This window comes from Nycticebus coucang, chromosome 1 (genome assembly GCF_027406575.1).
Source record: "Nycticebus coucang isolate mNycCou1 chromosome 1, mNycCou1.pri, whole genome shotgun sequence".
Lineage (NCBI taxonomy): Eukaryota > Metazoa > Chordata > Mammalia > Primates > Lorisidae > Nycticebus > Nycticebus coucang.
In genome coordinates, this window is record NC_069780.1 from 174480604 (window position 1) to 174508408 (window position 27805).

Here is a 27805-nt window from a genome sequence, read left to right on the forward strand (position 1 = left end):
GCATAATGATCAAATCTAGATAACTGAAATATTCATCACCTCAAATATTTATTTGTGTTAGGATAATCCAGTCCCACTCCTATAGTGATTTTGAAATCTACAATAAATTGTTGTTGACTTTCGTTCCCCTAACGTGCCGCTAAACACTGGATCTCATTGCTAGTGTCTATTTCAATAATCGATGAGACAATGCATTTCTCAAAGCCTGGAAAGCAAGAATTACAATGAGTACAAAATAAAAATCACTTAAAAACAAAATTTTCTCATTGATGTGTGTGTGTGTGTGTGTGTGTAACTTTGAATTTCCTTTTTAAAATATTATCACAGGTTAACTAAAGTTTCAACTTTGGCATCTCAGTACCATGCAGAGAAAGCAGCATAGAAAAGCATCAGTAAATAATCTTCTCTGTCAATTTCCTTAATGATACAATTTATCAGGCTTACTCTAATGTTATCCTGTAGGAAAAAGTGGAGTTGACATAGTAATATTTCATTGACATTACAGTAATTAGACAATTGCCTAATTTAAAACTGAGATATTTTGGTTTTGGTTGATTAAGCTATTTAAATAATCTCTGTGGTATTCTATGCTCCTTGTCTTTATATAATGTAAAATAAAGCAAGCACATAAAACAAACAAAATATTTACATTTTAAGGTAAATACATATTCCTCTCTAACAGATTATTGTGTGTATTTTAATTGTTTTAAATGCAAATTATTATTGAGGTTTTCAAGCAAACTCTCTTCTGCTTGAAAAGTGGGCATTTTGCATAGAAGTTGTTCAGTCATTTTCCAATTCTTGCAAAAGATTGATTTGCATGATTTCCATATGCAAAGGAGAAGTTAGCTCTTTGGCCTTCTTATTGTTTCAATTGTATTTTAGTATATAATTATTTATCATGCATTTTAATGCAAATTTATTTGACCTATACAGTTGATTCTAAAACTTATTAAGGGTTTACATGTGACCATTTATACCCTCCTCAGTGCCAGCCTTATGCTGAATAATGCAATGTTAAAGATTACTACTTTAATTACTTGATGAAAATTACATTTCTATGCTAATAGTTCAAATAAATAAGTTTGATAATACCCAGAATAGCTAATTCCAAACATTCTACTTTCTTCATTCCAGTAATTTTATTAACAGGAAGAAAATCTCTTAGACCTTTTACTAAAAGCTGCTGATTTGCACTTCAACTCCTGTGACTCATCAAAAGGAAGAACAAAAAGAGGCTTAAGCTTTTATGCTTGAAATCCTTAGCATGGTGTCATGTTTTTAAATTCCAACTTCTGTATTTGCTTGTCATAGTTCAAATCTTAGACCTTCCTTTTTAAGTGCATCATTTTAAGCAAGTTTTTTCACTTTTGTGGATTCAGTTTTTTCATCTGTAAACTGAAGATCATATGACCTGGTCACCTGTAGTATGCTTAGAACCGCGAATAACATGTAGGAAGCAATGTGTAAGAGTTGTCATTTTTCTACACACTTTTAATTGGTGTTTGGGTTTTCATGTGCTCTAATCACATGGTGGTTCCTGATCTTCTAATTAGTATTAACTAGTCCCTAGACATATCTTATGATTTTTCTAACTTAAATAAATACAAATTTAGGCACTAAATGCAGAGATTAAAAAATGTCTAATGTTAATGTAGCTTTCTTTTGTTCATTGCATTTTATTATTAAATTCTACCCCATGCTCCTAAAGATTTTATTTGTTAGTATTTTTGGAGGCAAGCAATGCAGAATAGCTTTGTGTGGGGTCACTGGAGGAGTGTGACTAGAGACAGCATATTAGTATTGCTTGACAAAGTGACTTATTATTCAAGTGCTGAAAAGGAAAAGGAATTGTATTTGGGTGAATGGGAAAGGAGAGGCAGAAGAGGAAAACATCACTGTGAACTATAACAGCCAGAAAATTGGATGAAAAGAATGAAGTCAAAGTTCTACATGGAATACCAAATAGGAGTGTAGCCCGCCGCACTACTTATCAGCTGCACACAGGCCAAGCTCCACAAGGAAATCCAATTTGTTTATAGGAAGTGACCAAAGAGATAGAGCCAGGCAAATGATCCAATGTGCCCTGTAACAAAATGGACCAGAGAAGCAGCTTTCCACAATTTGAAATGTTTTCCCCTAGGTTTTGTCATTTATAAGAAACCACCCACTTTAAAATGGCACAAAGAAGCCTTAATTCGGTCAGAGTTACTATTATACATCACAGCTTTCTGAATTATGTGACAGGAAAAGGTACTGACCAGTGAATTCACATTTTTAAAGTACCAAACCCTTTAAAACCTGCACATGTTTATTCTAAAATATTTGAGAATATACCACTGATCATTTAAAGAAATACAAACTCAGTGAAGGAAAGTACAAATAAAGCACTATGACAAAAGATATTCATATGAAGATTCAATAGTTTTGAACCAGAAGGTAGTAATTACCCTAAAAAACAAAAGCCACAATAATAGAAATGTGGGTAATATGGCAATAATCAATAAATACTGCTAAGAAATCACCAAAGTTGAAGGAGATAGAAGAAATATTTCTCTAAATAAAACAAATATAAGAAAAATAATGTACAACTAAAACAAAGAAAACTGCAGACTTAAAGACATCATTTTTAAAAAAAGAGGTAATTTTTATAGTATAGTAAGCTCCAAGGTTAGTCATTAATTTTTTAAAGGAAAAAAGACCCAAATCCTGTAAAACAATTTAAAGAGACTTGTTCTGAGACAAATGTGTATGACTGACCTGGAGAACATGGCTTCAAGAGATCCTAAGAAAAATGTGCCTGTGGTAGCTTTGGTTACAGCTTGATTTTGTACATTCGTAACAGCAGGAACCACTTGTCAGATCTTAAGGCAATACGTGGAGAACATACATTGGTAAGGGCCCAAAATAAGGGATATCTCAAAGCAAGGGTGGGGGTGGGGCTTACCCATGTTAGGTGGGTTTAACACATTAACTCCCATGTAAATCACATTTAACTCATGCTAGGTTTGAGCCCAGGGCCTCATGAAGCATACGGAACTGGGGGATATGCAGGAAGGTCCATAGCATGCCTGTCCACCGTGAAACCTCTGTTCATTGTTTTTGCTGTCATTCTTTCCTCTTCCCTACCTCCTGTCACCCTGTTCCAGCTTCCCACCCAAGCATGCCACACATGCTGGACTGTGTTCTCTGATTACCCTACTTTCTGGTTGTGCAGTTCCCCTTGAATAGTTCTCTGGTGGCTCCTTGAACAAAATCAATTACATAGAATGTGGTCATATGACATTGTTGCACATACTTAGGGGGTATAATTCAGAGGTCCTTATCAAGGTCCAGGTAAGGTCCAAATCAGACACATCCAAATACTTACAGAAGGAAAAAAGGACTCAATTTTCAGAAACAATTTTAATAAATGCATTGTGAGTTACATACAACTCATATGGCACGCAGTGTAAAAATTGATTTTGCCATCATGTGAGTTGCACATAAATCATACACAGAAAACTGTAAAAAATAAAACTGCTTTCAAAGTTTTTATTATGTTTTCATATAAAACACTGCATCCCCAAGGAAAACTTTTTTTCCTAGTGTGGCAGTCAGTGCTTTAAAGGATCTTTCATAATTGGTTAAAGAATTATGAATGTTTAAAGCTTGAGATATTTTTAAATGGTTAATTGGTTAGAGACTTACGAATGTTTAAAGCTTGAGATATTTTAAAAGATAAGGATGTTTGTTAATCAATGATAAGCCACTGGATGGTTATATAAATTTAAGTGATCTATTAAGTAAATTGATGACCTAGAGGGGTGGTTTAAGTTTTGTCTTGTATAATGTTAGGCCTGCTAATGATTTAGCATCTCATTGTTGCAAAGGGAATCCCCAAAATTTGAGGGAGAAGCATGACTAACCCCCATTCTCAAGGCCAGTAACCCAGTTTCAGGATTTTTCTGGGGTCTCCTTGGTAAAAACAAGATTCATTCAGTTCAGAGAGGGGGCTTTCAGATCCTGAAGACCCCTAATGTTAAGTCAAATATATTTAGAGATATGTTTCCTGGTTAGTTGAAACCTTATAATAGATGGATATATATGTGTCTTATAATTCCATACATGTGGGAAAATAATCAAGGGAATTGTGGTGAATTTATAGTTTAGTCTTTATATATTCACATGCAAACCAGAATGACTTTCTCTTACTCAAAGTTTCTTGCAATTCTAATTACTTTCTTCTTCCTTTTAATTTTTGCTAGGTAACTGAATGGTGCCTCTATAGTTATTAGCCGCCTATGTGCATAGTACAAATTAATTGCATCACAGTTGTTTAAAAGTACTGCAGCATCAAAAATTCTTAAAAGCATTTGCCAGTTTAACGCTGTGCAAAATGATCTAGTAGCTATAACTATATTTAAGCCTATGTTATTTTTATGCTGAAATGGAATAATTTTTCATCTTGATGGAAAAATGCATTAAGTATCTTCAGAGTACCTTTTCTGATGTGTATGAATTAATATTTTAACAATAAAATTCTCTTTACAGTAATTACATAATTTTTCATAGTTTCTTTCATTTATATTATGTTTCTATTTATAGTCTCATTTTGCACGTGGGAGTATGCAGAAACATGGAATTTCTCCTCATATAGCATAATGGAATATATTTATTTGCTGTTTTGTTGTAATGTATTCCACAAATACTTGATGTGATTAGATCAGCAAAATACGTAGGTGTTAGTTTACATGGAATTTTATTCTAAGTTATAAAGATACGAAGACACAATTGCCTTTATGTACACGCATTCAATCCATTAATGTTTATTTGGTGCCTATTTTAAGCAAAGCACTGTTTGGAGAGCTGAAAATACATCTCTGAACAAGACAGATAAGTTCTCGGTTCCTGGAAGTTTACAATCTTTTGAGAAAGAACAAATAAATAAACAAGATGAATAAATTATCAAATACTCAAATGAAAAACATCAGACTAATTCAAACTCTAAAAATAATTTAAAAAGGACAAATGGTAAGACGTAGATGGCATATGAAGATTGGTTTAATATGGCAAAGTTCTCTGACCATTTCATACATATGCTAAAAAATGGATAATAAAGGAACAGCTATAAGAACTACCAGATGGAAGGGGCATTTTAAAAATAGGAAAAATATAATTTCACATTTGGTGATAGACATGACAAATTGTCACCCAATAATGATCCTACCCTTTCTCCATAGAAGTACTGACAGAATATATTCCTTAACATGTTTAGCCAATAATGAATCACCCCCTCTGGTTTAAGGACAAAGGCTAGTGTGCTCTGTGACCTAGTTTGAGCCCCCTTCACTTGTTAGGCCAAATTCCACCTCCAAGAGCCCTTTCTCATCCATACACCATGTAGGAAAACAGAAATGATAGAGATGATATTAAGATAATTGAGAACTTGAACAAAGGACCTTGTCCTGTTAGGGGAGAGAGTCCACCTCTGAGATGTTCAATAGACCTACTTCAAGACCCCCAGCAGATCTAACAAACTCAGCTGAGTCAAAGAGAAAGCAAGAAACTAGTGGAAAATGGGTCAGCTGAGACGACAATAGATTAGAATAGAAGCAAAGTTTACTCAAAGTAAAGAAAGGGAGTATATTTTCTTTAAAAGTAAAGCATAGCTAAAATGAACTTTTCCAGAAGAGCAGAAAAGAGTCCCCCTTATGAGTGAGAGGAGATACCACATAAGGGCAACACACTGATGTATTTTCATTCCAATTCTTCCCACGTTTATCTATAAGAATTCCCACTGGTTCCACTGAGGCCTTCAGGCAGACTGTGCTGGTTTCATTGGTTGTGGATTAGCTCAGTTGTCGCATAAATCCAATTTTCTTTACTCTGTATTGATAACTACTAACTGTTATTTTACTAGTGAGGGTATGGCAGTACCTGTTAGCCTTGTGATATTTGTGTGAATTACGGTGTGCATTGTTCTATAAGGGGGATCCTTATTTTATTTTTGGGGGGGTCATTATCTCTGTTTTATGAGAGTCATTCTTAGTCCACAGGTCATGCGTCACAGATTAGAAGACCTATGTTACAGGCACAGCACATACTTTGTTAACTAGTTCACATCCACCTTTTCCAGCTTTCTTGTCCAGAAAGCCATAATTCTCTCCCACATCCCTGCAGCCCCTTTAACCTCTTCTCATCCCTGATCAGTCCCTGAAGGCAACAGTTTACTAGTCACTTGGGAAAAGGCAAACAAAATATGTGAAGTTTAAAAATAACAACATAGGGTAGAAATCAAAAGGTCATAAATTCTACATTTTTTCCTGCCTTAATTTAATGAAAGTTGCCACTTCTTATTTGGATTGCCAGAAGAGCTTATGCCTTAGAAAAACTAACCAGGCCTCTCCAAAAATCTATGTGCCTTTCTTAACAATGAATATTATTCCTTAAAATATGTATATGTGTATGTATACATGTATGTATGTATATATGTGTTTTGAGACAGAATCTCACTCCATCACCCTAGGTAGAGTGCCCTGGCATCACAGCTCAGAGCAATCTCAAACTCCTGGGCTCAAGAGATTCTTTTGCCTCAGCCTCCCAATTAGCTGAGGCAATAGGTGGCAGACATAATGCCCAGCTGTTTTTTCTACTTTTAGTAGAGATGGAGTTCTCACTCTTGACTCAGGCTGGTCTTGAACTCCTGAGCTCAGATGATCCACCCACCTTGGCCTCCCAGATTTCTAGGACTGCTCCTGGACAATTTTTATTTTTTATCCTCTGCTCTCTTTGACTATTCAACTTCAAATTAGGAAAAGGTAGTAGAATTTCAAAGACTATTATCAAATCTTAGCAGTATCTACTCAATTTAGAAAGAATCTGCAGAAAGGTAAGAACACAAAGAAGAAAGAAACATGTCCATTTTGTTAGCTGTTGAGTTAGAACTGTCTATTTAATAAAACACTTTCTCTGAACATCTGAAGAAATGTATAGCCGGAATTTCTTTATTTTCCAGGTCTTTGGTCATATTTGAAGAATGAACCCATGGGCCATGCCAGTAAGCAAAAGGACAGAATTTGTTGATAGATAAAGAAACATAGATAAGGGAAAGAGAGGCACAGAACCTTCTGGTGCAGAGGACAGGAACCAAGTGGGCAGCCCACAAGAGCCTTCTGTCATAGGGGTGTATATGCTACTTTTTCTATCCTGAAGGCTAGGAATCTTAGGAAGATGGATTGTATGTCTGGAACATGTCACAGTCAGTTGGGGCCTGTGGGCAGAAATTAATTTCAAAACTGCCCCTATTTAGTAATATGAATATGGTCCTGCATGAAGTATGTCCCCCTGCTTTGGGAGAGGCAGCCCAGGGAGAGGCAGCCCAGATGAGATACCTGTCAGGCTACTTTTTATGAGCATATTTGTCGAGAGGATATAGCCTGCAGAGAACCTGCTTGTGCCTAGAGATGGAGTCTATGATGAAACTGATTTCTAAGCTCCCCCAAGCCTAGCAAATGGGGGTGGGGGATCCCTGCCCATCCCTGAGCAGAAGAATCCTGTATTAAATGAGGTAAAGGAAGGAAGGAAAACCATATGCAATTGTTGAAAAGGATACTGGAGTAAGGATTGTAGAAAGAGACCCTGAAAAAGAAAAAATAATAATAATAATTCAGGAAGGCTCAGAAAGACAAAACTCTTAGCTATGAAAGAATTTGGCAGATGGATTAAAAATTATGGATTTGGGGACTCTCAGAGGTGGGCACTGGGAAAACATGTTTCAGTTATGTTCTTTTATCCTGACCTACTCTAAACTATTTTCTGGTAGATCCTAGCACTGTCTGTTGCTCAAATATTTCTTGCTTTCAATCTGATAATACATCAGTTTGGCTTTTGGTATTTTGACTCAGCTTTTCTCTTTTCCTTTTTTCTTTCTTTGTTATTTTTCCTCTGTGGTTTTCATAGGCATAGTTTCCTCTCACTGAGGGACATGCGCTCTTTCTTTCTCCATATTCTTTTGTAAACCAATTTGAGAGATACCTGCTGTGAAAATTAAAGGCTAACATACTTTCCACTCCAGACTTAATGTATATAGAGCTCCCTTAGTAAAAATGTATCTGATTTGGTTTTTGCCTCTTCTGAAAGGAATGGAAGGGTAGAAAATGTCTTTCTCACACAGTTGGAAAAATTTCATGAATGGAAGGAAATTGATGAATCATATTGGGCCCTGGGGAATAGCCTATTGTTGTATAAATTTCTTTCTGCAGTAGGTCCTTGGTCTCGGAGATTTAAGAATGAAACCATAGATAATAGAGATCAGTGATAAGATAGGATTTATTAGATGGGAAATAGACGGGAAGGAAGGAAAGGACCAGAGTCTCTGGGGGTGGGGTTGGAGACCCAAGTGGGAAAACCTCCTGTGAGTCTTATCTAAGAGCTTTATACTGTTAGGGGAAGTACATTTGGCCAGGACTTGACAGACTTCAATGTTGATTAGTGACTGAATGACAGTATTAACAAATGAATGAAGTTCTTCCCATTCTTAGGAAAACCCCCTGAGGAGTCCACTGGGTGGTCAGAAAGGGGCCTCACTTCCATGTAAAAACTGCCCAACTGGCTTGACGCCTGTGGCTCAAGCGGCTAAGGTGCCAGCCACATATACCTGAGCTGGCGGGTTCGAATCCAGCCTGGGCCCCCAAACAACAATGATGGCTGCAACCAAAAAACAGCCAGGTATTGTGGCGGGTGCCTGTAGCCACAGCTACATGGGAGGTGGAGACAGGAGACTTGCTTGAGCTTAGGAGTTGGAGGTTGCTGTGAGCTGTGATGCCATAACACACTACCCAGGGCAATAGCTTGAGGCTCTGTCTAAAAAAAAAAAAAAAAACTGCCCGACTGTCCTCTCCTTTCTTACTTGTTTTCAGAGAGTGCAGTTTGAAGAAGAAAGTCTGCCGGCTTAGGCCTAGAAAATGGGAGGGTCCTTGTCCATCCCTGAATGGGGGACAACCTGTACCACTATGTATAAAATAATATACTTCCTCAGGAGCTCAACTGGAAAAAAGTAAAGCAATTATAAGAGAATTAGAAAACAAAGGATAAGTAAAAAGGCCACTCACCTGTAATACTCTGTTACTTCCAGTAAGAAAGTACATAAGTTTGATCTAGACGGTCACCACTCAATGACTATATAAATTTTTACATGGTAATAATAAATAAATAAATGTGTCATTTTACTAAGTGCTGTGTTGTTTCATTCCCAGCCCCGCAACTATTCTAATTTTGATATCGTCATCTGCAAAGATTTTCTTTGTAGTTAGTCAATGTTTTGTTTTCTTTTTCCCCTTATTCCGCCCATGGATGACTCTAAAATTTTGTTGGTATTTATTTATAAAAGAATCCAATATTTCTGGTAAAGAATACATCAAGAATTTCAGGACTCTTTTATTTTGTTCAGTTATTTACAAAAATCTTAAATTTGTCCCTCAAAAAGGATCCATAATTGTTCAATATGTAAATTCTTTACAGGTGGCCTAAGAAACTAAAGAGCAAATTAAACTGATATGTCAGTGCAATTTATTGCTTCACAGTGCAATAAGTCCTCACTAGACAAATTGTAACATTGCAAAAGTAGAGTGAAATATTTAGGGCCCTTGTTGTCAGCCACATAAAGTTCTATGTTACAATCTAGACATTTTTTTTTTTTTTTGTAGAGACAGAGTCTCACTTTATGGCCCTGCGTAGAGTGCCGTGGCCTCACACAGCTCACAGCAACCTCCAACGCCTGGGCTTAAGCAATTCTCTTGCCTCAGCCTCCCGAGTAGCTGGGACTACAGGCGCCCACCACAATGCCCGGCTATTTTTTGGTTGCAGTTTGGCCGGGTCTGGGTTTGAACCCGCCACCCTCGGTATATGGGGCTGGCGCCTTACCGACTGAGCCACAGGCGCCGCCCATCTGCTAATTCTATTGTTGTAATTATTTGCCACCTAGATAAAGACTTGGACCCCACTTTAGGTATAAATCAGATGGTGATTTATTACACCTGCACAGGTGGGCTGCTACCCCAAAGGAAAAATGGCCCTGAAGAGAAAAGCAGGCTATCTTTTATACCCTTTTTGTGCTATGTGACAAGCCAAGCAAAAACAGAAGCAGAACATGGCCAGTTAGCTCAGGGGTGGGGTTACAGTCAGGGGGGCTATAACGTGGCAGGGTTACAAAGAGTTGGTTACATCGTGGCAATCGTGTGGTGTACTACGTGATGGTTGGCATGGAGAGTTGGCATGGGGGCAACTAGGGGGATGCAGTACCTTGGGAACTTTGCTTTTTGTAGGTAATTTCTTTTACCATTGTTTTGCCATAGCTAGGGAGTAGGGGGAACTTGGAGAACTTCCCTGTTCTATGGGGGTAAGCTTTCCCATTATTTTACCTATTGCTAGGAGTTCTTGGGAATGCAGGGAACTTCCTTGTTCTATTCTGAAACCTGTTTGAGGAATTAACCCAAGGGGGGGGGTTGAGATGTGTGGGGACTCAGGCTGAGACAGTTGGGGGTTTTTAGGAGTCCTTTGGCTGGGTACTACACTATAAATCAGGTTATCTAAAAAAAAAAGGTTAGACAATTTTTTTGGACAAGTATGATATTGTAGACAGTTGATAGTTGAAACTTTCTGTTGTTTTCTTGTTTGCCTTTTTAAACAGATTAATGAAACTGGATTTTTTTGCTTTATTGAGGTATATTTGATAAACAAATTATATATATTAAAGTGTACAGTGACTGTTTTGATATTCATGCATTATGAAATGACTACCACAATCGAGCTAACTGTTATCGATCACCTCATTACTCATTAATTATATAAATTTTGTGTATAATTAACTTATTATTAAGTATTATTAACTTTCATCACCATGCTGAATATTAGATCTCTAGGACTTACTCATCTTCCAACACTGAAACTTTGTATCCTCTGACCAACAACTCCCTCTTCTTCCCAACCTGGAGACCCTGGTAACCGCCATGCCATTCTTTGCTTCTATGAGGTTGAGAAACTCAGGAAATTTCACACTTCAAAATATGACTCACTGGTATAAAGAATATTTTGAATTAAAGGCCATTCAGGGCAATAAACTGTACTTACCTAATGGGTAAATCAAAGGGGACAATTGATTATACTTCCTACTTCCTTTTATCTCAATATATTGCAGGAATGAAGGTCAAGAATATAAACAGATCTGGCCCAAATCATTAGGTCATAAATACCCATCTCTCAGGTTAATTTAGAAGTCAATCTACTTCCTCTCATCATTTGCCCTCTCTAGAATAGAAATGCCTCCAGCAATGGTTTATCACTCTCTATCTTTAATACTCCCCCTCCCAAAAGGAAATATTAGCACTCCATTGAAAAAATGGGTTATCACTCTGTGATTTCTCCCCATTTGTAGGGTAAATAAATCCTTCCTTTTATTAATCTGCTAAAATTGTGACTTGAATTTTCATCCTACTTTCAGGGAAAGGGTAAATTTCCTTTCACACCTATAAGGTCAAGTATTTAGATTCCACAATGTGAGTGAGATTATTCAGTATTTTGTCATTTTGTGCCTGGTTTATTCCCTCGGCATAATGTCCTCCTGATCAATTCAAATTTTTAAAAAAATAACAAGATTTCCTTCTTTTTAACGTTGAAGTCTATTTCATTGTGTGTATGTGTATCACTTTTTTTATCCCATTATCTGACAGCCAGTTTGATTACATGTCACTAATACAATGAACTTGGGACTATAGATATTACTAAGATACTTATTTCATTGCATTGTTCCATTGCTTTTGTATACATACATACAGAAGTTGAATTGCTGGATTATGTAGTAGTTCTATTTTGACTGTTTTGAGGAACTTCTATATTGCTTTGCCAAAAGACTGCCCCACCTTTTGTAAAGGGGGAAAACCAGTAAGACAGCAATTGATTCCTACCTTTTGAAAGACTTTGAGCAACTGAAGTTGGCTATAGTCTATCCCTCATGTTAGAGGATTCTAAAATTTGAAAAAAAAAAAGAAAAAAAAAACTTAAGCAATATTTGTATTGAAAATAAAAGTGCTGCTATCATAATTTTAACTCAGAAGTTGTGAGTAAACTAGAAACTAGTAGCATATTTCTTATTTACAAATGTGCTGGCGCTAGATGGCAAACAGCAGCCACACTTGTTGAAATATTTCAAACCTTACCTTAGATCTCTTGACAGCTTCCTTAAAAGTTCAGAAGACCCAGTATTTGTCAGCACTGCTGTCAAACTACGTAGAAATGGGCATTACTATCCAAACCTAATAGTATGTAGGAGATGCACTCTCCTAATTTGGCAGATCCTACTCAAATATTACTAGATGACCATAGCTATACAGTGGTTATAGAAGACACTAGTTCTCAAATAGATGGAATTTGTCTGATATTCCTGTTATAAATATGATATAATAATATTTGGTGATGGGCCAAAGACCAATTTAAGTTTTTCCATGATATGGTGATTTCTTTTGAAAGTTTGGTAGTTTATATTTTGTCTTATAGTAAGTGTTTGGTATCGTTCATATAAACAACAGGGAAAAATGGAGGAAAATAGGGGATTCCTGGTTTTGATAGAACTAAAGTTTCTCATGGAGAATTTACAGCCTATTTTTGAGAGGCTTCATAACTGTCTCTTCAATATCAATAATCCATTGTAGAACCCACATAAGGCAGAATGACATTTCTCAAGACAATGTTTTTTGACAAGACTGCAAAACATGGCAATGTAAAAACATGGCTGACTCCACCCTGAAAAATTCATTTTAAATGCAAAAATAAATTTTCAAAAAAAGAAAATCTTCACAAATTGAAATCAACAAAGGGATTTAGAAAAGTGAATAAAAGAAAGCCAGCCACTTTACGGGAATTATTACACAATAATTTCTATATTACAGTCTTTATTTTCTTCATTAAAACTTTTGTGTCACAAATCAAATAACCTGAGTAGACTCTTATAATATGGATCAAAAATAAAATTATTCAAAACATATAAACAGATTTGCTATCTATTAGCAGAACTTATTACAAGTGATTCTCACGGAATTTGCAGAAACTTTTTCCACCAACTTTATGAGAAATCTGGCATAGTCAGACTTCACAGAATTAATGCCTGTGCAAGGTAAGAGATTTGATTTAATTGTAGTGAATATGATGTTTGCATGCCCTGATAGCTTTCCTTTTTCAAAAACTAGTTGCAAGACAGTGGTAAACCCTCTTCCAAAACACAGAATTTCTATATTTGAAATATCAATGCATAATGAATCAAACAGAAGGATGAATTTTTATTTTTACTGTCATAAAAATTCTGTAAATATTTGTGTGTTCACAATAGTTATCACATTCTCTTAACTTAATTTCCTTAAACAAATAGAATGGATGAATCAAACTCAACCAAACCAAACAACAAAAAATCCTCATTGGCTAAGATTCAACAATCTAGTGTATAAAAATGCCCTAGAGCTTTATTATTGGTCTTGTAAAAGATACAGTAGTCCGGAAAGCAAGAATGCTATCTCTCCCTTTTAATGTATGTTTGACAGCAGCTGAGGAGTACGGGACTGTGGCTTTCATAAAGCGTTTCAAACTTGAGTTCTCAGAGTACCTGGAACTGACACTAAACCCAATTAAAAGCAAGTATTTTATAAAATTTACTACTATTCTTATATTTTACTATTACCTATTTCTTATCTACAGCAACCAGTATTTCAATTACTTTGAGAATACTCTTTGATTAGAAAACAAACATGGCGTTCATTACACTACTTTTTCTTCTTGTGCTCCTAGTAATGGTTCTCATGCATCTTTAAGGAACAACTAGGTACTAAGATTATGATTGCACCAGAAAAGACAGAAAGTATTGTAGAAAAGATAAACTTCTAATTAGAGGACAAACAGAAATCTAGCCTTTGCCAATAAAGGTTGCAATAGACATGCCCAATGTCATTCAATTAACTTTAAGATGCAAGTTCTCTACAGGAAAAGCATGGATAGATAAAGAAAGATAGGTTCCAATTTTTCATGGAGACATAATTGACTATTATAATCATGTAGCTATTGATTGTGCCAATGTGAAAAATGGGCTGTGGGTTGTGTTTGTCCTAAAGACTTAAAACAATTAGAGCCATGTACATTAAACACTAGAAGTTCAATCTGTACATTTCAACAGGCGCCCCATTGTAAGACTTTGATACTTGATAATGGGCATGGATATCTGTGTTTCACATCTTGGAAAAAATATGGGAGAAGATAGAATAACTAACAAAGAATTTAAATTGTTCTATACATGTCATTTTATATATGAGACTGATGAAAATTCATCAAAAAATTTGTTAGGCTTCACAAGAAAGTTTCTTTATGAGGCCTTCCATTTGAAATGTAGTCATGATTGAGAATGTAAAGTGACCTATAATTTGCTCTCTGATGGAGGTTATCGCAGCAGTGGGCTCCAAGTTATAACTTCTGCTAGTGAAACAGATACAAGAAATGAACATATGTGCAAAAATAAACTCATTTTCGAAACCTGAAAACTAAAAATGGTGAAAGTGCTTTTGAGACTGTTGGCCATGTTAAAAAGAATAGAATCAATAGTACAATATATTTCTTTCTACTGTACCTACTCATAATCAGACTCACTTCTACTACTTGGTTTTCCACAGTAAAGTCTATGTAGCATCTTATTTGTGATCTTGGTAACACACGCCATTATACTGTCTTTGTGAGAATTTTCTTATATTGTACACTTGGAGAATTCCTTTAAAAATATCTAATATCCAAATGAGTGATATAATTTGTATATTTATAAACTCTTATTCCTGGTAAGTATTCTAGTTAAGTACATAGCTAGAAATTTAGCTCTCTTGGGGAAGAATGACAAGGGCTGTTCCCCCAGGTCCCTGTCTTAGGGCCATCCAACACCCGGGGAGGAGGCGAACATTCTACCAATCTACCAATCAGAAATTAGTATGCCAACTACAAAAAGATGTGGAGGACTCTTTAGACCACTGATCCCACGGAGTCTGAAAGGTTACTTAAAATAGCCCTAAGGCTAATTATCATGTCATTAGCTTAAATGTATACAGTGGTTCACAACCCACTCAGTGTGTTTTCAGAGAGGCTCATGAGATGTCTGTATGTGCAGTATGACTCTAGTTCCAAAGTGACCTCTGAACCTTAAGGTAAGGTCAATCCAGGCAGTGTGAAAATGGAACCCCTGTCCCCAAGGCTTTGCTTGTCACAGCAATGGAGGCCTGTTCATTGCCTATCTTATGCTGCAAAAATATCTTTCTCTTTCTCTTTGCTTTATGCTTGCCTTACTTTCAGGCGTCTCATCATTCTTTGGTCACTCCAAAAACAGAGGACAGAAACAGCTGCCTGGACCCTGACATTCTCATATATTTTGTCAAGAAAAAACTAGTTTTAGTAAGGTCCTCATAATTAGATAATTTAACAAGCTCAAAATCTTTAAAATATTGCTTCAAATGTTTTAAGATAACTTCAGTAGTAGTATTTCTTTGCTCATATATTAGTGAATGCCTAACATAGTATATAATAAAATATTGTATTGCATTCATATGTAAAATAATGTAGCATAATTATCAGAATAACCAAGTGAATATTTTGTTTATTTAATTTAGTTCCTGAACAAATTTTTCCACTGTCACTTATTTAAGAGTAAATTTTCTGCATCTAGTTCTAAATGTCCCCTAAAGAAAATCAGTTTACAACCGCTGCCTGGAAGACTTATTATTTCTCAAATTATTGAATCCATAAAATCTAGTGTATAACTTCAAACTTTACATATTCCTTCATTTTTCATAAATTATTACTTAATAGATATTGTCTAAGATATCGTCTATATTGTCTAAGATAATAGATAAGTAACCTTTCAGACTCCGTGGGATCAGTGGTCTAAAGAGTCCTCCACATCTTTTTGTAGTTGGGATACTAATTTCTGAGTATGAAGAATATCAGAAATCCAATAAAGTAGGAGGAGATAGCTTGCAACAACTGGGTTAGGGAAGAATGACTAGTTCATTGTAACATCTGCTCTCTGTTTCCCATCATCTGCATCTTTCAGAATTTATATGGGAGTCTGTGTGTTGCCATTTCTGAATAGCGGTACAGACAGATAGCATAAGCTTCTTAAGATCATGTACTTAAGAGTAGTTATTTGGCATATTCAGGGAAACAATTTTACATATATTTTATACAAATAAGATCTTTGTATGCTAGTCCCATTTGCTAAATTTTTATTAGCTAATGGGACTAACTTCCTTTGGAAATTCAATAAAACAGTAATTCTTTGAGTTACTAGACCAAAATTTGCAAGAATAAGTTGTAGTTTTGATTATATTAATTGATACTTTTCCTTTCTTGTTGAGTTAAACTAGCTAAGAAATAAAAGGCTTGTATTTGCATTTAGCTAGTAATAAGGGAAGAAAAATACTGTACATTTTTCAGAACAGGTAACCCAGTTATGGTTTATAATGTCCGTTAAAAAAACATTAATGTTGTAGCATTAGCCACACATCAGTTAGTGAGATTTTACTTTAAGGGCATAAATCTAAATAATTTCATTCAGTTTCTTCTAACCCCATTATAACCTGAACAATAAAGATAGGCATAACTTTCAAAGATATATTGTCCAGTTCTGAAGGAAAAATAAATTGTAAATTTTTAGAAAAGGTAAAATTTAGAAAGGTACATATTCTGATAGTAGAGGTAGATGTCTGGTATAAATTCAAATAATGCTTTAACCATAAATCTTCATAACACTATGACACCACACTATATGACTAGATTTCTTATTATGAATTTTCTTATCTAGCTGCCAAACTAAATTTTGAGCACCTTTATAATGGAAACAATGTGTGTTTTAATTAAGCTTCCAACCTTAGATCTGCTCAGCATCAAGCTGATTCATAGTGCTCACTAATTATTTAATGAATGAATTAACAATGAGGCTTATAACTCTAAATTTCTATGGAACAGTAACACAAAGGTGATGTGAGCTACCTGAATATTTGTCATCTAACTTGCTCAAGTGGCAAAAAGTGCCCACTTCACTTTTGCATTCATCATCATGATGATTAAGCATATACAGAAACGCTACATATTTCCATGTAAAATGTAGAGTGAAAACGCTGTATGGTGGCAAGAAAAGGTTTTTTGTGGCAAGTAGGTCTATTATGGAGCTTGAATCTGTTGATCCCGCTGAGTTCATAGTTCTAAAAGGGCCTCTTTCCTGCTGAGAGCACAGTGGTGACTGGGCTTTCTGAATAAGTGTAGCATCCTGCAGTCGAGAGTCACAGAAGGGCTGTGAGGACTCGATCTTCACCGACTCACGTGGCACATATGAGAAAATTGCTCCAGGTTATTACTTTACTTATTGCTATTTATTCGGTCCCAGTTTGTCTTATGAATGCATGCCTCAAAGAACAAATTAATAAAATTTATTATTTTGGCTTTAAAAGTAAATAGCTGTTTTGTATCTTCTCTCATTCTATAGCTTTATTGATATTTCTTATAGGAAAAAAATTAAAAAAACCCTTTTCCATATTTTTATTGTCTTCTGTTATTTTAAGAATCAAAGAAATTTTCACTTACTTTATTTCATTATTTTTAAATTGACATATAAAGTTGTACATGTTTATTGTGTACAACCTATTATTTTATTTTGAAGTGTATAAACATTGTGGAGTGGTTAAATCTGGCCGATTAGCATACACCTTACATCATACAGCTTTTTGTGAGAACACTTAATATCTACTATCTTAGCATTTTTCAAGAATATAATATAGTATTCACTACAGTCCATGTATTGTACAGTAGATCCTTTAAACTTACTTCATCTAACTTTAATTACGTGTCCTCTGACCAATATCTCCTCAAGTTTCCCAGTCCCCTAACCATTCCCGCCTTCACTAACCATCTTTCTACTCTCTACTTCTATAATCAACTTTTTTCAATTCCACACAAGTGAGATTATACAGTATTAGTTTTCCTGTGCCTGGCTTATATTACTTAGATTATGTCTTCCAGGTTCATCTATGTATTCGCAAATAGCAGAATTTTTCTTTCTTATGGATGAACAATATTTGAATGTGTACATGCATATCATATTTTATATATCATTTCATCCACTGATGGACATACAGGTTGATACCACATGTTGGCTATTATAACTGATGCTGCAGTAAGCATCGAGTGCAAATACTCCTTCAGTATGCTGATTTCCTTTCTTTTGGATCAATACTCATCAATGAGATTGCTGAGTCATATGATAGTTTAATTTTTGAATTTTAGAGGAAACTTCAAATGTTTTCCATTATGTCTTCACTAATTTTCATTCCCACAGTGTGCAGGGTTTCCTTTCCACACTCTCCCCAATACTTGTTATCTGTATACTTGGTAATAGTCCTTCTAACAGGGGTGAGTTGATATCTCATTGTGGTCTTAATTTTCATTTGCACGATGACTATTCGGGTGACACATTTTTTCATATGTCTGTTGGCCATTTGTTGATCTTCTTTTGAGAAATGTTTATTGGGATATTTCATTTATTTTAAAATCAGGCTTCTTTTTTTACTATTGAGTTGTTTTAGTTCTTTATATAGTTTGTATATTAGCTCTTCATCAGACATGTAGCTTACTAGTATTTTTTCCTGTTCTGTGAGTTGTCTCTTCTCTCTTGATTATAAATTTTGTTGTGCAGAAGCTTTTTAGTTTGATTTATCCCAATTGGTTTATTTTTGCCATTGTGACTATATGTTGAGGTCAATCTGGGGGGAAAAAAAAGTCATTTTCCAGACAAATGTCACAAAAAATTTCTACTGTTTCTTGAGTAGGTTTAGATATGGGGGTGGATCTTACAAGTCTTTAACTCATTTTAATTTATATACATATGGATTTTCAGTTTTCCCAGTATGATTTATTGAAGAGATCATCCTTTCCTCATTATGTGTTCTATACCCCTTTGTTGTAATTCAGTTGTTTATAAATGTCTGGATTTGTTTCCAGGCTTTCTATTCTATTCCATTTTTCTGTGTTTCTGTTTTTATGCTAGTCCTTTGCTGGTCTAATTATTATGACTGTGCAGTATATTTTGAAGTGAAGTAATGTGGTGGCTTCTGTTTTGTTCATTTTGATTAGATTGCTTTCGATGGTTGGGGTCTTTTGTGATTCCATTAGAATTTTAGAGTTATTTACTATTTTCTTTTTATTTCTGTGAAGAAAGTCATGTTTTTCTGTTAGAGATTGCATTAAATATGTGAGTTGCTTTGAGTGGTATAGAGATTTTAACAATAATACCATGTTCTATAATGTCTAATGCACTCCTATATATGATGTACACCCACACTTTTGGCCTAAACCTTCAGGAAAAAATATATTGTTTGAATTTTTTTAATTCAAAATTTAATTTGTTTATATTTAGTATAAATATATTTGTATATTTGTATGTATATTTGTATAATACAAATACAAATACTTGTTTTTGTATTATAAATGAATTTTAGCTTTTGTTTTTTAACATATTAAGGTACAAGAAATTTTACATACTAGTAACAGAATTATGATATTCGTGCAACATAGAAGGCCAAGAGCTCTTCGTCATTGTCACTTGCAGAGAATCATCTTCTTTAATTTTCATGTTGCCAGTGTCATTTTTCTCTTCCAGGTAAATTTCATCATCCTCAGTTCCATTCATATTATTGTTCATGCCACATTTTTTAAATGATTTCACAGCCACTAACTTCTTGACATCATTCCATGTTCTTATGATCAAATCATCAAACTGGGCAATGGATACTTTCTTGATTCCTCCTGCAGTTGCTAAATCATTACTACCGGTAGCTGACTGAATCCATGGCATCCATTTTTGTTTCATTAGGGCATGAAAGGGCTTGTTTATACTCTTGCATTAAGAGGTTAAACTTGGCTGGCTACTCTACAAGTATCACAGCAAGCAGCATTTTCAAGTTTGCTGTGAATGCTTTTTCACTTTGTATAATACGAACTTTAAAATTATCAAACACAAACAAAGCTGTTAGTTCTTTTTTTTTTTTTTTAAGTAATCCTCCAGGGCTTCATGACCAGATTTTGTTAAACCAGATTTTCATGCTTTATTCATCATCCTTTCTTATGCCCAAAAACAACGAATCTAATTGGAATCTTTTCTTTTAGAAATTAATTTCTTTTAAAGATGATCGTAAGTGGTAGCTTTGTCCCATCTGCACAACGGGCTATAATAACAGTGAAAAAAATTTTTTTTTCTTATGTATACTAGTTTTAACAGGCACATCTTTGCTCCTTTGGCATCCACAGTTCTATTGAGTGGGACATCACATGTGAGTGAGACATCATTTTACTGGCAATTTGAGACAATTTGTAAGTCTTTTGAACATGGATTACACAAGAATGGAAATCCAAAACTTCATTCTTATAGGCTGCTGCAAGTGTGCGGACCAGTTTTATATCCTTGTGTTCAAAACTTCTCTCTTCATAAAGTCAAAAGCACCATGATCTGTCCCTAAGAAATCATCAATATTCTTTTCTTTTGCCATCCTTTTACCCTCTTCTCGTATCACTGTGGTAAAATAGATCCCAGTTCGATGTTGCTCCAGAATCCAGCGCTTTATCTTCCCCTTCACCTCTGGCCACTCTGAAGGTTTCCCTTGTCGCTTTCTGTCTTGGCATCTGAAGATTTTCTTTATGTTGCTTCCACATGAAGCAATGTCATCCTCTGATGATGATCTCTGTGGGAGGGGCTCCAAAGTGTCTCACCAACTCTGTTGCCATGCTTATTAGCATATTTTATACCCATTAACCTTAAAGCTTTCAGTGTATGAAAACCATTTCAAAATTTTCCAAGGAATTTTCTAATAATTTTTGTAAAAATATCAGCTAAATTGCTGGCTCCTACCAAACGTGTATGAAGAGAAATATGTCATTCTCCCTTGGCCAAAAACACTTTTGTTGCAAATTTGTCCTAAGTTCCACAAAACCAATGACTGCATTCCAGGGCATTATTTTTCATATGGCTATTATTATTGCATTCTGTAGTTTCACTTTTAACACATACATGTGAATAAAAGAATAAAAATATTTGTATAGACTTGGAATTAGTACTACCCATGCATAATGCACATCCTCATTTTTCACTTAAAATTTGCACAAAAAGTGTGCATTATACACAGCAAAATACAGTGATATTTCCAACCCCTGAGCATGTGATACCTTCCCATTTGTGTCTTATTTAATTTTTTAATCAATAGTTTAGATGTCAATTTAAAGATCTTTCACCTCTTTGTTTAAATTTATTCCTAGATATTTTGCATAGCTATAATAAAAGGTATTATTTCTTACTTTGGTTTTCCAGGGTGGTTCACTGTTAGTGTAGAAACACTACTGGTTTTAGTATGTTTATTTTGTATCCAGCAACTTTAGTTAATTTTCTTGTTAGCTAGTTCTAACATCATATTCGTGGGAACTATAGGATTTCCTATATATAAGAGCATGTTGTTTGCAAACAGAGGCAATTAAACTTCTTCTTTTTCTTCCAATTTAGATGTCTTTTATTTATTCCTCTGCCTAAATTCTGTGGCTAAGACTTACAGTACTATGCAGAATGGAAGTGGTGACAGTGGGCATTTTTGTTTTGTTTCAGATTGTAGAAGGAAAGCTTTCAACTTTCCCCCCGGTAGGTGTAACGTTAGCAGTGAGTTTGTTATATGTGGCTTTTGTTGTGCTGTGGTACACTATTTCATATCCAATTTGATATTGAATGTTGTTAAATGATTTATCTATGTCTATTGAAATGACTATATGATTTTTTTTCTTTTTTTTTAAAATTAAATCCAATTTATGTAAGAATTAGTTACTATTTTCTTTTCTTTTTTTTCTTTTCCTTTCCCTCACCCCCTCCCACCTTCTCTCTCTGTCTATTCTCCCCGTCCCCCACCCCTCATAGTGTCATTAATAGTCATCAATTGTCCTCATATCAAAGTTGAATAGATAGGATTCATTCTTCTTCATTCCTGTGATGCTTCACTAAGAATAATGTGTTCCATCTCCATCCAGGTTAATACAAATGCTGTAAAGTCTCCATTTTCTATAATGGCTGAATAGTATTCCATGGTATACATATACCATGGCTTGCCAATCCATTCCTGCATTGAGGGGCATTTAGGCTGTTTCCACATTTTAGTGATTGTAAATTCAACTGCAATGAACAGTCTAGTACAAGTGTCTTTATAATAAATTTTTTTTTTTTTTCATTCTGGATAGATGCCCAGTTAATGGGATTGCAGATTCAAATGGAGGTCTAGGTTAAGTTCTTTGAAGCTTCTCCATACTTCCTTCCAAAAAGGTTGTACTAGTTTGCAGTTCCACCAGCAGTGTAAAAGTGTTCCTTTCTCTCCACAACCGTGCCAGCATCTGCAGTTTTGAGATTTTGTGATACGGGCCATTCTCACTGGGGTTAGATGATATCTCAGGCTGGTTTTAATTTGCATTTCCACCATACGATTTTTTCATTCTGTTGACATGATGTACTGAAGGGTTTGGGGGTCACAGATTTGGGTCTTGGTACGAGGAAAGAAGAGGCTTGACACAGAGTCTGTGTTGGGGGACTGAGGAACTCTGGGAGGAACCCTACCCAGTAAACTTTGGGTCCACATTTATTATCATAAAACAAGAAGAAGTAGAGAAAAGCTGCCTATCGGACATTAGCACTGATTAAAGAGGACATGGATGCCAGATAGAATATCTCCACCTTCAATTTTGTGAAACCGCAGACCTGGAGCACAACTTCTTCCTCCAGCATCAAAAAACCTTTGGAATCTATAGGATCTTTACTACCCTTATTATTGCCACACCAAACATACACATTTTCTCTTGGAGGCCAGTTTTCTGATCTCCTGCACACGCACAACTTACATGGCATTCTGGTGATTCTCCACGTCTCTCAAGCAGGAAGTGAGTCTTACACTAAAGATAAGGGTTCAATTTCCCCCACAATGTGTCACATTTATTACAATAATTTAGATATGTTGAACCATTCATGCATGACTAGGGTGAACCCCACTTGATCTTGATGAGTGATCTTTAATGGACAGTTGAATGTGTTTTTTTAGTATTTTTTTGAAAATTTTCCTATCTTCATTTATCACAGATATTGTCCTTTCAGTTCCTTTTTTTATTCTGTACTTTTATGTCTTTGGTATCATGGTAATGCTGCACTTGTAAAATGAGTTTGGAAGGGGTACCTCCTCTTCAATTTTTAGGAAGAGTTGGAGAAGAATTGTATTAGGTCTTCTTTAAATATTGTAGAATTGAGTAATAAAGTCATTCAGTCTTTTCATTGATGGAGACTTATTACTATTAGTTCAATGTCCGTTAGAGCAATGTTGGCGTGTTCATATGTTTTATTTCTTTATAACTTAATTGCATGGGTTATATGTTTGCAAAAATGTATCATGATCATATCAATGTATACAGTTATGATTTAATAAAAAATAAAATTAAAAAAAGTATCAGTTTTCCTCTAATTCATTCACTTTTTGGTACATAATTATTTATAATAGTCTCTTATGTTCCTTTGTACTTATATCACTTTTGACCTTTTCTCTTTCATTTTTTTACATGAACCTTCTCTCCCTCATTTTTGTCTGTCTAAATAACAGCAAAACATTTTTGTCAATTTTGTTTATATTATCAGAAATCAACTCTTCTTTTAGTCGATCTTTTCTATTGTTTTTCTAGACTTTATTATCTTTATCTGTACTCTGATCTTTATTTTGCTTCCTGCTACTAATTTTGGGCTTTTGAAGGGTTTTTTGGATAACTTCAGGTAAAACATTTGTGTGTTTTACAATGTTTTTAAATTTAGACCTGTATTGCTATAAACTTTTTTCTTTTTTTTTTTAGAGACAGAGTTTCACTTTGTTGCCCTCAGTAGAGTTCTGTAGTGTCACAGCTCACAGCAACCTCCACATTTTGGGCTTAGGCGATTCTTTTGCCTCAGCCTCCTGAGTAGCTAGGACCACAGGCGCCTGCCACAACACCCAGGCTATTTTTTTGTTGCAGTTTGGCCGCGGCCAGGTTTGAACCCACCACCCTCGGTATATGGGGCCAGCGGCCTACTCACTGAGCCTCAGCAGCCACCTAAGCTTTTCTTTTAGTACTGCTTTGTCTGTATCTCATAAGTTTTGGCATATAAAACTTCCAATTTTATGAATACCTTTTAAATTTTTTTCTTTTAATTCCTTAATTGACCCATTGGTTTTTCAGGAATATATTGTTTAATTTACATATTTGTATAAATTTTCTGAATTTCTTCCTTTTCCTGATTTCTAGTTTTATATATTTGTGGTCAGAAAAAATGTATGACATGATTAAATAATTCTTAACTTCATTAAATCTTGTTTTATTTCCTAATATGTGATCTAACCATTGAAAATTTAGAAGCATGTGTATGCTAAAGTTGTTGGATAGAATATATATATATATTTTTTTTTTTTATTGTATCTTTTTAAATGAAAAGGTAAATAAAAACAAGCCAGTATTTTATTTTGTTTTTGATGGGAGAAGCAAGAAAAACAAAAAGTGAGACTATGATAGATTTATAGTGGACTACAAACATAATATATTTAGTGTAATTCCTTTTCTCTAAATTCATTGATATGAGTTTAATATGAATTTGTTGCTTATTGAAAGAACTTGGAATTTTTCTTTTTTCTAAAATTATGACCTTCATCTTCAGTAATTTTTAAGCCAGTGATTTATAACTATAATGTTTTCCAATTTAGGCATTTATAAGTTTTATTTATAAATATCATCAATTTCTATTGAACAATAAGTTTATCGCAAAGGGATAGATGATGTCATTATTTGCCAAATATCATTGCATGCCTATTTTATTCTAGTTGTTGTACAAGAATTATTGATGAATATGATCTCACAAATCTATCTGAATGATTAAGTGGGCATTTGGGATTTACTTAGTACCTCCATGGTGAATAATGTCAAAGCCACAGTCCTCTCTTTCCTTGATTTTCAGTAACCTATTTTTTGTTTTTAACTAATTCTATTGTTTCATATGCACAATGTTCTTTAAGTCAAACATAATTTCTTAGCTCAGCTCTCATTTCTTTAACTTTTCTTCTACCTTTCATCAGTCATCCCACCTAGTCCTTTGTCACCTTCTATGTTTGCTCCTGTACAGTCTTTAATTTCTCTATTTTTCATCTCAGTTTCACTTTCTTTTGTTTCCCTTAGTTGTAGCTCTTCATTTTCTATTATTTGAATACATAGGCCATTTCTCTCTTGCTGTAAAATGCTTTTATTTTTGTAAATAATATTTCACATTTATAACTAATGTAATTCTTATTTACTTGAATGCCATACAACTACTTCAAATGCAAGATATATAATATAAAATTTATGTTGTACAAGCCAACATCCACCATCAGGATAATTCTTTTTTTGTATTTTATCTCTTCTGAGAATCTATAGAGAAATCTTCACCTTGTTTCTCCAGGGCAAAAAAATAAAGTTTTGGATGTTATCAGTTTTGCATCTGCCTTATAAGATGAATATTAATTCACACGATATCTTTCTCAACTGATCTTTCTGTCAAAAACAATCTGTATTTTGTACATGGTAAAATAACTTTCCTTGATAGTTAATACATTTATATGAATCTTATTATCCACACATTTACATATTTACCTTCTGAAAAAAGTACAATTGCCTTGCATTATAGTGAATAATAGAGCTGACAGAATTATAAAACTTCACTCATTTATAGGAAAGATAGATTACACACAGAGAAAGTTGAGATAAGTTTAAAAACTAAAAAAGTGTTAGGATTATTTAATTGAGAGAGAAACCAGTAAACTAAAAGGCAAAGTCAGGGGTGATAGAAAAGACAGATTGGCCTCCCGGCCGCTAGCGTGACAGGGGAGACGGAGCCTCACACTCCTGGGCCGCTAGCAAGACTTAACCAATGGTTCATATGATGATATCCTAAATACTGAACAGCTTCAGAAACTCCTTTACCTGCTTGAGTCAAATCAAGATCCTGAAATTATTGAAAAAGCTTTGGTCACTGTGGGTAACAATACAGCCATTTCAGTTAACCAAGCTATTCTTCGTGAATTGGGGGGTATCCCAATTGTTGGTAACAAAAACAATAGTCCTAACCCCAGTATTAAAGAGAAAGCTTTAAATGCATTAAATGATCTGAGTGCGAATGTTGAAAACAAAATCAAAATAAAGATATACATCAATCAAGTCTGTGAGGATGTCTTCTGTGGTCCCCTGCATTCTGCTGTGCAGCTGGCAGGACTAAGATTGTTAAGAAACATGACTGTTAACCAACGACCACCAACACATGCTTCACAGTTACGTCACAGATCTGTTTCAGGTGTGCTTACTGGAAATGGAAGCACCAAGCTTTAAGTTTTGAAACTGCTTTTGAATTTGTCTGAAAATCCAGCCATGACAGAAGGACTACTCAGTGCCCAAGTGGATTCGTCATTCCTTTCCCTTTATGATGGCCACATAGCAAAGGAGATTCTTCCTTGAGTACTTACATTATTTCAGAACATAAATAACTGCCTCAAAATGGAAGGAAGGCTGTTCAGCTACACAGACTTTCACTAAAGGTTCATTGTTTTTCCTGTTATATGGAGAAGGGTGTGCCCAGAAAATAGGATCTTAGTTCATCACCATGACGCAGAGGTGAAGGAAAAGGTTGTAACAATAATATCAAAAATCTGATGAGTCAGTCATATTTTCCCAAAGAGAAATACAGTCTAGAAATAGCACACATAAGCTTCTTATTTCCAATCTTCCTGATAAGGGGATTCTTCCAGTTGCTGAATTTAAACAGTAAATATCACATCATTATTAACACAGCTGCAACTTGCCATGGTCTTCAGGTTTATTTTGATACCAAGTGAATATAAAAGCTTGTAATGAAATCATTTATTTTGCTGTTTACTCAGATACTTTAGATATTTTCTCTACATGAAGTGGCTGACATTTTTTACACATAAGCTACCCTTCTGTTTGAAGTGATTTATAGTTACTCATCTGACACAGCATTAGGGTTTGATGAAATCATTGTTTTTGAACTACCATAGAAGTGACCTTGTTCTTTTAGTAGCAGTGAGATTCTGAGCTCTATGTTCACCTCCCAGCCTGGCCAGACAGCTTTCAAAAGTCTATTCTAATCATGTCTAGTCAATGAAAAATGTAAACTTTTAGGAGAGGATGTTTCCTAAGACTCACTCACTCCCATTCAGTGTTCCAGTATATAAAGATGTTGTTACATATAAAATACTGGGATCAATCAAAATGTCTATCTTTAGGCAGCTGGTTAAGTCACTTTCGCAGTCTTTAAAAAGAACAAAGCATGCTCAGCACCCGTAACACAGTGGTTATGGCACCAGACACGTACACTGAGGCTGGCGGGTTCAAACCCGGCCTGGGCCAGCTAAACAACAGTGACAACCAAAACAAAAAATACCTGGGCATTGTGGCGGGTGCCTGTAGTCCCAGTTACTGGGAGGCTGAGGCAAGAGAACCGCTTAAACCCAGGAGTTTGAAGTTGTTGTGAGCTGTGATGTAACAGCACTTTACTGAGGGTGACATAGTAAGACTGTCTCAAAAAAAAAAAAAGAATAAAGCAGGTATGAATGTGATGTCAAAGGATATCTATGAAATTTGTTTTTTAATGGGTGGCGCCTGTGGCTCAGTGAGTAGGGCGCCG

The 27805-nt window shown here is 35.0% G+C and overlaps 1 pseudogene; it reads left to right on the forward strand.

Moving 5' to 3' along the window:
• LOC128591478 (armadillo repeat-containing protein 10-like) overlaps positions 1 to 26811 on the forward strand; it is a 39184-nt pseudogene extending 12373 nt beyond the window's left edge.
• The last annotated feature ends 994 nt before the right edge of the window (positions 26812 to 27805 follow it).